The sequence below is a fragment of the Triticum aestivum genome, chromosome 2A (assembly GCF_018294505.1).
Source record: "Triticum aestivum cultivar Chinese Spring chromosome 2A, IWGSC CS RefSeq v2.1, whole genome shotgun sequence".
NCBI classification, from domain to species: domain Eukaryota; kingdom Viridiplantae; phylum Streptophyta; class Magnoliopsida; order Poales; family Poaceae; genus Triticum; species Triticum aestivum.
The window spans coordinates 772021150-772034112 of NC_057797.1; the positions used below are offsets into that span (position 1 = coordinate 772021150).

Below are 12963 nucleotides of genomic sequence, written 5' to 3' on the forward strand. Positions count from 1 at the left end.
GTACATAACATGAACAAAGTTGGAACTTCCTCTCGTAGTATGCTATCAGGAGTGACATGCTCCATATAGTGGGGGATAATGCTGCTTTGAAGCTGAAGTCGACGCTGGTGAAGAGTGAAACTAAACGGAGGGACGGTTAACACTACAACTTGAAGGTAAAATGCACTTTTCATTGGTCTGGAGACCATGCATCACTTCCACATGGGACGGGTTGTTGCCGAGGGGAGCAACCAAGATCTTTTTAAAAGATCCACCGCCTCGCAAGCCGTTCGATATAAGTTGCTTAACATACCATCCTACTTTGCAAAAAAAATACTATCCCACTTTGCAACAAGAGTGTTGTTTTAGAAACAACGGTGACTATTCCAACAAAGAGCTTTGTTTCAGAATTAGTGACTATTGCAAAAAAGATCTTTGTTTCAGAAACATTGATGACGTTGTCAAAAGTATCTTTGCATATGGTATCTCTTTGCAACAAAAGCATTGTTTTAGAAACACAACTTACTATCGCAACAAGAGCTTTCTTCAGAAAACATGCTCCGCTGAAGGAGCACCGTGCATCACAGGAGCACTGTGAGCCGCTGCCCTCGCAGGTCCTTGCTATGACGCTTGCTGTCAACCCCGCCGGACCTCGCCGAGACGAGCCCCCACAGCTCCCGGACGTCTCCACCTCCTGCCCCCGCGGGTATTCCTCGTCGAATCCGGCGAGATCCGGCTGGAATCCTCACCGTCGTCGCCCTCCTAGTTGCACGAGTAGCCATCCCTCATGGCTCCTGGACGTCCCCACCTCCTGCCCGCGCCCCATCCTCGTCGGATCTGGTGAGATTCCTCGCCTCCATGGCTCCATTGCCCTCCAGCCGCGAGAGTCACTGCCGCTGCAAAAAAGGGCCAGGAAGTTGTAAATTTTCCCTTCCGAAATAACTGCTCAGTTGCAGAAACGGTGTGTACACAGAGGTGGGGGTGGGGTTGCTCTCGTCTGTCTGATCAGCTGACGATCTGATGGACACAGAGCCGACGGACGGACTGTGCGATCGGCCGGTTGAAGATAAGCCTTTCCCATATATAAAAGCTTCATTTTCTTCAAAAGAAAAAGGGTTTTATCATTTATGCCATCGGTTGTGTCCCACTACTCAGTTTTGCCACTAGGAATTTCAACTGCTCAAAAATGTCATCGCTTTGTTAGACACGTGTTCAAAAATGCCACTGGGCACCATTATTGTGATCTCAAATCTCTTTTGCCATGTTATAATGACATAAATACCTATGAACCAGCATGCCAGCTCTCCTTCTATCTTACTACAATAAAGTGTGGGGCCCACTTGATCCCAACAACGTTCTTATTTTTCTATAAAATTATTCGCTTGGTTACTCCTGACAAGTGGGGACACACTTATCATTGTGAGATAGAGAGAACTGACATGTGGGTCTAGGCTTATTTTTGTCATATAACATGGTCAATGAGTTTGATGTGAAAATAACGATGTCTAATGGCATTTTTTAGCAAACATCTCACGGGTCGATGGCATTTTTTAGCAAACATCTCACGGGTCGATGGCATTTTTGAATAGTTGTAACTTCTAATGGCAAAACTGAGTAGTGGGACATAACTAGTGGCAAAAATGATAAAAACCCAAAGAAAAATGCAGTCGGCCACGTCCGAGATATTACTAGCGCCACATTGCGTCCACGCGCCGTCGCGATAATGTTTTTTGTTTTCATTGCTGGGTTATTTAATTTCGGAGGAAAAAAACAGCGATAGAAAAAAAAAGTTGGAGACGCGAGGAATCGAACCCCGTGCCTCTATTTCAGCATTGATTAGCACTCTACCAATTGAGCTACATCCCCTTTTAGTGTATCACAGTAATTTAGGCAATTAATACGTATTAATTAACTGTGATTAGTGTTGCCCAATTCGTCTGCACTAGCCCATGGTCACCCTTTCTATGTTGCACGCTACCATGGCCCATGGCTTCAGCGGTGCTATTGTCGGATTTTTTGTTCTCTCGTGCCGGTGGCATGCACGATAATGATGTCTCTCTTGCGTGTCGTGCGGGCTTCGCTCAGTAAAATAAAAAGAAGGCAATGCGAGCAACCTGATCGACCGATTGACCGCCACGTGATAGCTTGAACGAGCCAGCGTTAACCAAGGCATGGATCATGGTCCAGTTGCCGATACGATTAGCCCGAGTAGAACTCTAAAAAGAGATTAAAACTGGCATAAAAAGAGATTAAAACTAGCCCGAGTGGAAAGAAAAATACCCGAACGAAGCATGAACATGATGTAACCTAGACTTCCACGCGTCGGAGTCTCAGGACAGTATTAGTCCACAACTGGCATCAGGGGCTGTTCACTGCTCCAATCGGGACTAAAACATCACCGAGGCTGGGAAATCCATAACACCATCACAGGGTTTTGAAATGGGCACTACCTAACTAACAAAGGGCTCTTATAAACTGCAAGTTATCATGCCCCTTATTAAAAAGCTCAGTAACATAGAGGTTCTTTTTTCGTTAGAGGAACCGGCAGGAGCACTGCCTTTTCATACAAGAAGAAGAATAAAGTTTATGTACAAGAGTGTTCCGGGTTTTTTTTGAGAGAAACCGGACAAAAACCCTTAGAAAAGCCCATATGATGACACTAATCAACCAATACTGGCTGCCACCTGTGCCCAGCCAAAGGCCAAAGTCCTTTGCTTGATGTCGTCGAAGGCAATAGCTGCTACCTCTAGGTGCGTGAGGCGAGTTCCATTGAAGATGTGTCGGTTTCCCTTCTTCCAGATGTTTCAGATGGTGTAAATGAAGCGGCCGCTCCGCCTTCTTATGTCGTCCTTGGGCAAATTGGTGGTGAGCGAATCCCACCAGTCTGAAATCCCCATCGAAGGGGGCAACATGGGCGTGGCCCCAGAGTCCTCTCCCGTCCACACCTGGACGTGAGACCAAACTGCGGTGGAAAACGGGCAGTCCTTGCAGAGATGAGTGGCCGTCTCCGGTGCCCCAAGGCAAAGGGGACAACAAGGGTCGTGCGGCCAGCCACGAACGGCTAGCATGTCAGCCGTGAGGATTTTCCCGTGGAGCACAAGCCAGGCGAAGAACTTGCATTTTGGCTCAGCATGTGCCTCCCAAATCTTGGCTGGGCAGAACCTAGGATAGGATCCAGAGAACTGGGCCGCGTAGGCCGAAGCAGCAGAGTATACACCATTGGGGGTCCACCGCCAAGTGGAGTCCTCCTGGTCCGGTTCAACGCAACCTAAGAGATGGCTGATGCGAGGGCAATGAACTCTTGCATGTGGGTAGGCGATGAAAGACGGGCTACCGATCTGATCCAGTTCTCCTCCTGGAGCTCCTTCATCACAGTTCTCCGCTTCCTGGTGGCAATTTTGTATAGCTCCGGGAAGGCCCGGGACAGAGGGCCCCGTCATGTCCAGTCGTCGTGCCAGAATAAGGATTTTCTCCCATTGCCCAAGGAGATGGTGGTAGAATCCCTGAAGAGCGCCATATCCGTCTCATTGCAGGGCACCGCAGAGCCCACCCATTGGCGGTCAGGATCAGTCCACATAAGCCAAGGCAGCGAAGTCGGAGCGCCCAACCAAATCTCTCGAGGTCTATGATTCCCAGGCCCCCCATGGGCTTAGGCCGGCAGACAGTCTTCTAGTTGACCAGAGAGTGTCCGCCAGACGTGTTTTCTGAGTCTTTCCCACACCAGATGAAGTTACGAGTGATCTTACTGAGCTTCTGGATTGCCCAAGTGGGAAGCGAGAGAGCAGTGAGGTTTAGTTTTAGAGGTTCTTGTCAGAACAAATATTATATAGTCTAGGATAGTTTAGTTTTAGAGGTTTACCCCCAATTCAGTTGTATTCCCAAAATCTCACATTTCTGTCATTGCCCACCACAAACTTGTATGAAGAGAAGTTGTTATTTATGCTTAAGCAATCCACTCCAAATTGGACCCCCCCCCCTATTTGGGTTTAATCCCAGTAATGCATTTATTTTTCACATATTTACGTTTCAGTATAGTTTGATATACCCCATGAGTTTTGAAGATTTTCCGCTGCCATCTACACATAAGCGCCTGGTTCATCAAAGCCAATTTTCGATTCCGGTGCCCCCAAGATCTTTTGGTCTACAAAACACGGACCATTTGACCAGGTAATATTTATTTTTCTAATCTTCTTCTAGTCATAGAAGTCTAACTCTAAAAAATCTAAGCTTCTATTGACTCCCACACTTAATCCATAAATGACATCATGAAATTTGGGATCCCTGACAAAGAGGATTGAATCAAGTTCCTACCAACACAAGCCAGCAACATACCTTGCCAGCAACTACACTTATTCTCAAGTTTATTTGCAACATTTTTCCGGTGTTTATTCCTAATTCTTGTTTCATCCAATGGGAGCCCTACATATTACACAGGAAAATAGCCAACCTGACATTTAATGATCTCAGCAAAAGAGTTCGCTTCAACAACCTTCCTGAATAGACACAACTCACCCTTATGAAAATTAACTTTCAACGCTGACTGGTACGTCCATTTTGCATCATGTTTTATTATTGTTATTTATAATGTTTTTATCCATAATAATGCTTTTTGGAGTAATTCTAATGCCTTTTCTCTCATAATTTACAAGGTACACACAAAGAGGGAGAATTCTAGCAGCTGGAAATCTGGACCTGGAAAAGCTATGTCAGGCCATCTATTCTGCACAACTTCAAATAAGCTAAAACTTGGCGGGGATTTTTTATGGAATATATAAGAAATATTGGAGCCAATAACTACCAGAGGGGGCCACTAGGTGGGCACAACCCACCTGGGCGCGCCAGGGCCCCCAGGCACGCCCTGGTGGGTTGTGGCCTCCTCGGCCCACCTCCGGTGCCCATCTTCTGGTACATAAGTCATTTTGACCTGGAAAAAAAATAAGGAGAAGGCTTATGGGATGGAGCGCCGCTGCCTCGAGGCGGAACTTGGGCAGGAGCACTTTTGCCCTCCGGCGGAGCGATTCCTCCGGGGGAACTTCCCTCCCAGAGGGGGAAATCATCGTCATCATCATCACCAACAACTATCCCATCTTGGGGAGGGCCATCTCCATCAACATCTTCAACAGCACCATCTCCTCTCAAACCCTAGTTCATCTCTTGTGTTCAATCTTGTTACCGGAACTATAGATTGGTGCTTGTGGGTGACTAGATGTAGTTGATTACTATATAGTTTATTTGGTGGAAGATTATATGTTCAGATCCAATATGCTATTTAATACCCCTCTGGTCATGAGCATGTTTATCGTTTATGAGTAGTTACTTTTGTTCTTGAGGTCACGGGAGAAATCATGTTGCAAGTAATCATGTGAATTTGATATGTGTTCGATATTTTGATAGTATGTATGTTGTGATTCCCTTAGTGGTGTCATGTGAACGTCGACTACATGACACTTCAAATTATCAAAGTAGTGAACACAAATCAAACCAACATGATGAAAGTGACTAGATGAAATTTCCGTGTACCCTCAAGAACACTTTGCTTATCATAAGAAACCATTTTGGCATGTCCTTTGCCTCAAAAGGATTGGGCTACCTTGCTGCATACTTGTTACTATTATCGTTACTTGTTCGTTACAAATTATCTTGCTATCAAACTACTCGCTACTTACAATTTCAGCACTTGCAGACATTACCTTACTGAAAACTACTTGTCATTTCCTTCTGCTCCTCGTTGGGTTCGACACTCTTATTTGTGGGTCATCACTGACATTTGCTCAAACATACACAAAATAAATTTAAACTACGACTGTTTCCAAAATCATCTTGCAAATGGATGGTTTCATCTACATATTGCACCATGTTACCCCCCCCCCCCCTACCACCCAAATGTTATCTTCTAGCACAGCTTTGACCAACCCATTTGGTCTAGCCCTATCCATAATCATGGCCAAAGAATCAAAAGCTAGATCAAAGATCAAAGGGATGGAGAGTCCCCCTATCTCGGACATCTGTGTGTAGGTAAAATGGGAACAATGTTGTCATTCTTCCTATAGAGTATGGGTGATGAGCAAGAGCGGACACGGGGTTTTAATGATAAAATATTATTGACACCTCATAGATTAACTAATTATAGAATAATATATAGTTTTACAATGCAAATCTTTTTAATTCAACTGATGAGAATAAATTTGTAATGGTAAAAGACAAAACCGATCTTGGGTAGTACAGAAGAAGATTTGGCGAGAATTGTATGACAAACATGTAGCTTGATATGCATGAGCATGAGTTTGTTACTAAATTTGTTGGATATATACTTGAAATAGTATTTAAGATAAAATATTGAATGATGTATAAAAGAACAACAAATAAAGGAAAAACTCAGTTCTGGGAAAGTAAAAAAAGCTTAGTACAAACAGACCAAAAAAGCCAAATTGATTTTCTTAGGAGATTCGATCAAACATAACTTATCTATTGTTTTTAGCTTGTTTAGAAAATCAAAGAGAACTATGAGAATGTGATTCAACGCATTCTTGCCACTGAATCTCTCTAGATAATCGATGATCACATTATACACATGCTTCAAAGTTAGACATGTTTTGCCTTTAGTTTTTATTTGTGTTCTATTTTGCCTTTAGTTTTGATTTGTATTGTTTGGATTCTTTATATGCCAATTAGCCTAATATATATATATATATTGACCCCCTTCTTCAAATTAGATGTTTCGGAAGCGGGATGAACTCCTAGCACCAGCTCGCATGCGAGCAATTCAAGAGGAATTGGCGGCATTCTTTCTTGACCACGTGATCCCTGAAGACGGAGAATTCTATGTGGACCCTGAGTCCGTATGATTATATTTGTAAGAGATAATTATTGTATATATGTAACCGGTAGTGTCAGATAGATATACGAGAACTTGTTGTTCGACCAATCTCTCGGAGAAGGAGAGGTGGTCGATATCACTTCTCTCTGTATGCATATATGTTCATGACGATCTTCTGTTTCCTTCGTTTGCTTACTAGCTAGCCAGCGTGTCTAGTCCTCTCTATATGTATGTATAGTACGTAGCGTCGACCAAGCACGGACATAAGAGAGGACACTTCTTTCTATTAATTATAGCTAGCTAACACAATATATGAAACACCTAAATTAACCCCCCAAAACCCCCAACCCCCCCCCCCCCTTTCAAAAAAAACAAAAACCCTAGCCACAGAAATGCCGACGCGTGGATGCCTATTGGTCCCGGTTGGTGCCACCAACCGGGACCAAAGGGTCTCCTGACTGGGCTCTGCGCACTGCCCACGTGGAGGCCCATCAGTCCCGGTTCTGGATTGAATCGGGACTAAAGGGTCGGGGCATTAGTACCGACACTTTAGTCCCGGTTCAGGAACCGGGCCTAAAGGCGCTTACGAACCGGGACTAGATGCCCTTTTTCTACCAGTGACATGCTTCAAAGTTAGCCATGTTTTGCCTTTAGTTTTTATTTGTGTTCTGTTTTGCCTTTAGTTTTGATTTGTATTGTTTGGATTCTTTATATGCCAATTAGCCTAGTTGCGAATTGGAGTCGATGTTAGTGGTTACCTTTCTTTGGTTAAAACGTGAAGGTCTCATAAATTGAGGCTGGCCTGGTGGTTTTGTGTTTCATCAAACATTTAATTAACCTTAAGTTAATAAGAAAATGGTCCTTTAGATTTTATGTTAGGAATTGGAATCACGCAAAATTTCTTCATGTTTGTCAAATGGAATCTCAACTTTTCTTTGGTTTGATATGTACATGTAAGTATGTAACTGTCAAACTTATGTCATTTGTAGCTTTGTACGTGCACCTAGTTACTCTTTTGAGCTGATGGGGTTTTATATTTCTTTCTAGACTATGATGTAGTCATGACCTGGTTGGGCTGGCGTGCAGACAGCGATGGATGGCGGCAACCAGTCGGGCAGGCGTGTGGCTGGTGATGGACGATCAAGGACGGATGGCGGCAACCAGTCGGGCAGGCATGCGCGTGGCCAGCCGGCCGGCTAGTTATTTTTTTAATCGTGTAAAGCTCATTGCAGACGGTTTTGAACAAGGAACGACATGCAGGGGATGGATTTCCACCGTCGTCTTCTAAAACTGCCTGCTCGGCCACGAGTATTAGTAACACTGGCCTACAGGCAGAATTGACAACCGCCTGTGGGTCATGTACGAGAACCGCTTGCAATGCATGTTTCTGCAGTAATAAACCTTACCAAATAGAAAAAAACTCACTTTTATCTACTACTCTACTAGCACTAGAAAGAGAGGGCTGCGAATCAGGTCATCCTATCCATCGAAACATGTAATCTGATGGTCTACATCCCTCCAGCATATTAAACGCGTTTTACGCTTTAATTACCCACCATGCCATTACTTAATTAATCTACTACCCCTAATCGCTCGCTAATCCAACCCCCACGAACAGAAACCCCCACGCAAAAAAAGAAACCCCCACGCCTTACGCTGGGAACCGCTCCCACGCTCGTGCAGCCGCCGCTCGCCGCTCGCCCGCTCGGCCCGCCCCCGCCTCGCGTAGCCGCCGCTCGCCCGCTCTGCCCGCGCCGGTGCCGCCCGCACCTGCCCGCTCGGCTACGCCGGCGCTGCCGCTCGCCCCCACCCCCGTCGGTGCCGCCGAGCGGCACCTCCGCAGGGGGGGCGGGCCGCAGCAGCACGCCCCCGACGCCTCGGCCTGGGACTGCCGGCGCTGCCCTGGGGTTGGGGTTGGGGTTGCTTACTGCCGACTCCGACGCCGTGGCCTCCGGTCCAGATGTTGCTGCCTGCTGGACATGCAAACTGAATCCTCCGGTCTCCTCTCTCTTTTTTTCTTCGTCTGTATTCATCTATACAAGATTGAGGACAGGGCCTCTCAATTGTCAGTGCCATTAAGCACAATGCTACTCATTTGTTGCATCTTCAATTGTTAGCTTAATATAATTCACAAGCTTCCCCGTTATCTTCAAGAGGTTGAGTAGTGATTTCAAACACATTGTCTCTATGCAAAGTATAAGATCGGCCATGAATTATCCTCTTATTACTGCCGCAGGAAAGAAATTGGGGCAACTATGTGTCACCTTTGTAGGCATGAATGTTATACAATTTGATTGATTTCACACACTCAGTAAAAGCATACACCCTCAGTAAATTATATACTGCTCGGTTTGATTGATTTCATCTATTTGTCATTTCACACGCTTAGTAAAGTATACACCCTCGGTAAAATATATAGTGCTCAGTTTGATTGATTTCATCTATTTGTTATTTCACTTTTTGGTTTTACGTGTTAACTTTAGTTTCAGTTGTGAGTTTTCAAGCACAACTATTCCAAATTGTTCTACTACTATTTGAACGTGCTATAATGATGTTTCAATTGCTTGGCACCCGGCCGCTTGCCCGCTAGGCCCGCCCCCGCCAGTGCCGCCTGAGCCCCCGCCCGCACCCGCGATGGCGGCCATGTCCGTGGGTACTACCAAGGAGGCCGCAAGAGCCTGTACACTGTCGGCGAGCTGCCGTTCAGTACCAAGGAGTTTGAGGTCACCTTACCTGACAACAAGCCAGGTCCATCTGAGCAAAGGTAAACTGAGTTAGCCAGTCAGTGTGCCGCACGACATGACAAGATGAGATGATCAGTTTCCCCATAACATATATGTTTGCAGGAGGGAATGCAAGTTCAAGGGGACCATCGAGCGCACCACTCTGGTTAGCCTGCAACAGCTGCAGATGCTCATGGCCGGGATCTCCATGGACATGCCGGTGCAGGCGCTGCAGTGGTCATCATCCGAACAAATGCAGATTTTTTTACTTTACTGGTTACTGATTTCATCAAGTAGAGACCAAGTGAACCATTTGACGTCTTTCGATTATATGTACGTGTCAACTTATCTTGCTTATTTGTTGTTCTGGAGGCAGTTTAGATCACCTTTATTAATTCACACAGGTTCTTTTATGCACTTGATCCGTGAATGAGGCTGAGGCTGGCTTGGGCAGAGACAGTCAGTCGCCTTCTGGAGCTAGATGGAGAGCTTATCACCTTCATATATTTAGTGAGAATGGAATCTTCTTCTTGGTTATTTTTGCATTGAAGATGTTATTCTACTTATCATATGATATTATGATACTAAACTCACTCTAAAAATGTGAACCATTTGATTTACCTTTAAGATTTTCGAAGTTGTTCTATGTTACAAGAATAGCATAATCCTGGATACCACCACAATCTGTCCTTCTATCAAAGATCAAGAGTAGACAGAGTAGTCATAGGTATCAACTAGAAGTTACAACAACTACTGAGTCTATGACTGCAAGTTCTGGACCCTGAAGAAAGCAAATAGAATCTAGGTATCTTAGTAGAGCCAAATTCTTATGAGTAAATTACCTTATACTTTCCTGGACCTGTGTTCCAGTGAACTCAACACAGACCAATACATAGTGATGGACGTTGGATGAATTGATTAATGTGGAGACCATAGCTTGGTGTAAATCAGCGGACTTGCAACCAAGTCTGAACACTTGACGCTAATCCAGCAACCATCTTATCATGTTTTTCTCATTTCCTATCCTTATGTAGCCACATTTTTTCATGACCTTCGCAGGTGCTCGATATTGTGTTGCGCAATATTGTGCTCAACGAACGCAATGGCATGGGGTAACAACCGCGCTCCGCCCTTTGTGTGGTTAATTGTTATCGATCATTTTGCATGCTTTTCTTATTTGTTGGGGACTTGTTGTCACCTGTGTGCCACACGTTCATCCTGGTAGGCCAGTCTTTGTTCTCGCGGACCATTGAGGAACCCATCAAGTTAGGCCAGGGTATCGAAGGATGGAACGGGTTCTGCCAGAGCATCAGACCTACCTGCAGTGGATTGTTCCCTCAACATAGGTCTGTGACATGTATTCCTTGCATTCTGTTTCCACTTACCTGCAACATGCTATGCCAGGATGAATGAATGATGGGGAAATATTCTTACTTGCCAATAAATGTATTTCGAATTTTGGATTGCAGACATGTCATCGACGGCTTTCGTTTGAGCTGTGTCGCTGACTAATTTCATTGGGGAGGTTCTTGACAAGAGAGATCTCATTTGTGGCATTCATGACTTGACTATCTTAAGGTATGCACATTTTCGGAATCAAATGTATCGCGACCAAGTTGCTGCTGTGGTGGTATGGTAGGTTTTGTTTTCACATTCCGCTGCAGATTAAGAAGGCCCTCAGGGGTGTGAGAGTTGAGGCCGCCCACCGAATTATCGCCTGGCAAAACCAAGAGAGTGAGGGAGTACTTCAGAGAAACTTACAAGCTGCAACTACCTTGCAATTTTCTCCCCTGCCTGCAAGTTACAGAGCAGAAACCCAACTATCTTCCAATGGAGGTTTGTGCAAATGGAGTCCAAGTTGCTGTTGTGGTGTTATGGTAAGACAACTCAACTCATCGGTTGTGGCAAAATGTTATCCCTAAAAGTAATAACTAATTTGCATATATGCTCTGGCTCTCTGTATGAATTAGGTGCCTCCAAATAAGTTCTCAAAAAAATAAAAATACAAAAATAAGTTGGTTCAGAATCAGCATGTGGATCTTGTTGCAATTGATTGCGTCAGGTCTAGCTCGTTTCATTGTATTCTCTTTGTTCATTATTCATGCTCTGCTACTTATTGTCATTTTTGGCCAAATAAAACAGTGTGCTCAAGTAACATTTTAGTTTTTCTTTTTTGCGAAATAATATTTTTGTGGTTAAAACGAAAGAAACCATTTTATCACTCCAGTCCACGAGGACACAGAGAAAAAAAAAACAAATCCACCATAATCTTGTCTTCCTACTTACTTTTACTAAACAAGAAAAATAAACTACAAAGGAATCTTCTAAAAAATAGATAAAATATCATTTTTCAGATTGAAATGTACAACTCTCAACTTGTCTTTTACTTCTGTTATGTGCATGTTCATCGTGCTGGATGGTGTTGTACTTGTAAATACCAGAATTGCAGGCAAAACAAAGTAATGGATGGTCTACAAGAATCTGGATGAATTCATCTCCATGGTAAAATAAGCCAGCCAGCGTGCATTCCATTTGGTTGGAAATAATATTGCCTTTGAAATGTATGAGTGATTCTTGGCATCTGACATTGCTGAATCCAACATTGATGTTGTCTTGTTACGCATACCTTTGTAAATTCTCTTGGGGAGAAAATGTATAAATTGCAATTTGCAACATTGCCCCCAAAATAGATGAGGTTCACACATATAATTATGGATTTGTGTAGTTTATGATCTCAGAGTTTTTGAAAGCACCATTAATGATTTCTATTTGTATAGAGTAAACAAAATGGCATTCAACGCCTTTAAACCTAACTCTCAGTAGTTGTAAGAGCCTGGAAACGTGGTTTTGGACCTCCCATGCTAACTTGGAAAATATGGTACTATATCATATGATGACTATTACCTTGGTTGTTTTTTGTTCTTGTCATTTTATCACACGGCCATCAAGTACTTATGATCCATGCATACAAGGTGTATTTGATTGGGAGTAGATGTATATCTCTAAAAAACATTAGTCGAGACGTGCATTGCACGTGCAAGCTTACTAGTAATAATTAATTCAACCCTGACATTTTCTCAAACAGACACAAAATAAATTTTGAATTATGAGCACCGTCAAAATCATCTTGCAAGAAGATGATGTCATCTGCATATTGTAGCATGTTAACACTCTTGAGTGTTATCTTCTAGCAAACCTTTAATCAACCCATTTTATCTAGCCCTATCCATAATCATGGCGAAAGAATCAACAACCATATCAAAGTTCAAACGGGATAGAGAATCTCCCTGTCTCGGACCTTTGTGTGTAGGGAAAAAAGACCATCGTTATTAACTTTAATGGTGTCACCCCCCCCCCCCCCCCCCCCTCCTAATGATAGACATAACCCAATCAACCCATTTTCTTGGAAGACCCATCATGTTGTGCATTGCAAAACAAAAGGCC

General features: G+C 43.8%; 1 long non-coding RNA gene across 1 annotated transcript; it reads left to right on the forward strand.

Moving 5' to 3' along the window:
* Positions 1 to 8476: 8476 nt before the first annotated feature.
* On the forward strand, positions 8477 to 12383 carry LOC123186641 (uncharacterized). The gene is made up of 6 exons (XR_006493682.1): positions 8477 to 9560; positions 9643 to 9852; positions 9924 to 10029; positions 10579 to 10631; positions 10745 to 10865; positions 10989 to 12383. It is a non-coding gene; the product is annotated as an uncharacterized lncRNA (long non-coding RNA).
* The last annotated feature ends 580 nt before the right edge of the window (positions 12384 to 12963 follow it).